The 3,148-nt window shown below is 39.8% G+C and overlaps 1 pseudogene; it reads left to right on the top strand.

The window, feature by feature from the left end:
• The first annotated feature begins 397 nt into the window (after positions 1-397).
• On the top strand, positions 398-767 carry LOC120588367 (60S ribosomal protein L22-like; annotated as a pseudogene).
• Positions 768-3,148: the final 2,381 nt, after the last annotated feature.

Here is a 3,148-nt window from a genome sequence, read left to right as displayed (position 1 = left end):
AAATTAAAGAAATATAACTCTAGATTTTGCTAGAAGCACATCAAAATCTGCAGAGAAATAGAGAGGACAGAAGCATTTGGGAGCATTTACTGTATGCAGGCGCTATACATGAATAATCTCACAGAGTATCTCGAAGTCCTTAAGAGGTGGAGATGATTGGCCTATTTTACAGATGAAGAAGGTGGGGCTTAGAGAAATCCAATGGGTCAATCATACAGTTAGTGGTAGAACTGATGGAACTCAGTATATTGGGCTCCTCAGACCACACTCCTTCTCTTCCATCACTCAAATGACATCAGCCAATGGGGCCTGCAGAGAATGTGTTTTACTCACTACCCACACACATTATCTAAAGGATTGAATTGTTATTAATCCTTTTTCTGCCTCTGCTGCCCACATGGTGCCTGTGAAAAAGCTTGTGTCAAAGAGAAGCAATAAAAAAAAAGAAGAAGCAATTTCTTAAATTCATCCTTGATGCCACCCACCTTGTAGAATATGGAATCATGAATGCTGCTCACTTATTCAGGAAAGAATCAAAGCGAATGGAAACACTGGGAATCTCAGTGAAGGAGTTGTAACCATTGAAAGGAGCAAGAACAAGATAACTGTAACTTCTGAGGTGACTTTTTCCAAAAGGTATTTGAAATATCTCACACACGTAAAAAATTTTGAACAACAATTGACGTGATTGGTTGAACAGCCAAGAGAGTTATGAATTATGTTACCTTCAGATTAATCAAGACGAAGAAGAGGAGGATGAGGATTAAAACTCACTTATCTGGAATATTTTGTATAAGTTCTTGAATAAAACTTGGGAATCAAAAAAAAAAAATGCCATTAACCAATCATCAAGTATCATTGAGTTCCTGGATGTAATTCTGTTTCTATGATCCTCCAACATAAAAAGCTCATGAGTGCAGGACAATTTCCTCACATAAGGAGGGTCAGTTCCTTAGCTAAAAAGTTCAGGGTAGCCCTGAACCTCCAAGGTAGCCCTGCACAGCCAGAGAAGAAAACCTTCACAAGTCTAGCTCCTTCCAGCAGTTGGTGCCAGATGTTGCAGTCGGGAAGTATCAGAACTAGAGAAAGCATAGTAATGTGGTCCCAGGAAAGTGATTTTAATTCCCCCTCTACTATTTGGAGATGTAACCTCACTCCTGATGACAGGGATGGGCCCATGGCACAGACTTGGCTGAATCATAGGATCTAAGGGTGGGCAATGACTCAAGCAGGGACAAACAGAGAACTTTCCTGAGTCTGACATATAGATAACAGGAAAGAAAAGTTCTAAGTCAGGAGCATGTGACATTTAGACTGCCAGTAGCCATCTTTCCTACCATGACCCTGTGGAGAAAGCCTTTCTGCAAACAAGTCAGAGATGAGAAATGAAGTGAGAGAACAAGAAAACTTTGGCAGCGCCCAGGAGCAGGTGCTGGTGGCTATGGCTCCTCCTCTGGCCCAGTGAGATAGCCCAGGAAAGGTCGCAGTTATTTGAAGAAATACATCCTCCTCTATTTTTGAGCCATTTGGGTTGGTTTTCTGTCCCCTGGAATTGACAGAGCTTTGATAAACACACTCGATTACCTTACCTAGGAACTGAGAATTCTCTTGGTTTTCCACCATGTCTCTAGTATCACCTTGGCCTGATTTAGCTCACAACTTTCCCCAATGAACTCCTTGAACTTGAACCTTATTGCCATGCACATATCCATCTCTTGAATCATGCAGAAATAAATCATCCTGAAGAAAAAAATGGCACTGTGTCCTGGTTAATACATTTAGGGATACTGATTAAATATACTTGGGATAGCGATGCTGTGCACATACCACACACAGAGATTTATTGTCTATGTGCAGAAGTGGCTAAATCCCAGATACAGGATGACAAATGAGAGGCCTCTGCGGTGCCAGATGCTTCTATTTTAGTTTGGAATCTGTCTTCATGGAATTGCAGCCTTATTATCTGGTTTCACTCTTAGGATAGCACATTTTGTATAAGCCTTTACAGAATGTGAGCTGACTACTGGCTTTCCACATAAGTTGACACCAGGGTTTCTCAGCAGTGGCACTATCGATCTTTTGGACTGGATGATTCTTTGTTTTGGGAGCTATCTTGTGCATTGTAGAATGGTTAGTTGGCTTCTACCCACTAGATGACAGTACCACTTCCTTTTGTGACAATTAAAGTTGTGTTCAGGCATTGCCAAGTATTACCTGGGGGAGAAAATTGCCATTAGTTGAAAACTCTTGGTTAGACAGATCACCAAATTTGGACATTTGGTCTTTGGAAGATACTTTTGTCTTCCATCATTGTCTTCAAAAACCACATGCTAGTTCACCAGCTATATATATTTAGAATCCTCAATAATCAAGAATGTTTCTCTAGCAAATGCTGAATTTGGGCCATTATTTCAGGTAAGTTTCTGTAATTCATTTATACACACACACACAAACACATACGCACAAGTATCTTTCTAAGCATTCACTCTCATATGTCCTCTCATATGTGCCTCAGACACAGTAACTATATTATATAACAAAGACTTCAATCAATGTCTGATTCCAGTGCCCTTTTTTTTTTTCCAAAAATGATCTTGCCTTCACCAATGTTAACTCCTACACAGTCCAGCATTGAAACCAACTCTAAACATGAGCTCATTCTCTGTTAGGGTTGCCAGGTTTAACAAATAAAAATGCAAAACACCCAGTTGAATTTGAATTTCAAATAAAAATGAATAACCTTTTAGTATAAGTATGTCCCAAATATTGCTAAACATCCTAGAAGACAGCCCAACAACAAAGAATGATACAATCTATATATTGCATGAGACACATCCACATTTTATCTGACAACCCTATATCTCTACCCACTCTGCCTTGAATCCAGCTGACTTGTGTCATTCTCACTAGTCTTTTCCCGCTTGCTACTTACAAGGACATTCCTTTGTGCAGAACTGCCCTTGTGGACAGTGAGCCTGTTAGATTCTGGGTTACTCAGTGTTTCAGCTAGGGTCTAATTAAGAAACCAGAAACCAACTGGAATTTTCATGTAGGGAATTAGATATATGGATGATGTAAGAGGCTTGAAAAACAGTCAGGAAACATTGAAGTAACTCAGATTGGCAATAGCATAAAGTTTATTCCCGTG

Source organism: Pteropus medius, unplaced genomic scaffold, assembly GCF_902729225.1.
Source record: "Pteropus medius unplaced genomic scaffold, Ma_sr-lr_union100, whole genome shotgun sequence".
Lineage (NCBI taxonomy): Eukaryota > Metazoa > Chordata > Mammalia > Chiroptera > Pteropodidae > Pteropus > Pteropus medius.
The sequence above is the reverse complement of the archived record's forward strand: the minus strand, read 5'-3'. Positions and strand labels throughout refer to the sequence as shown.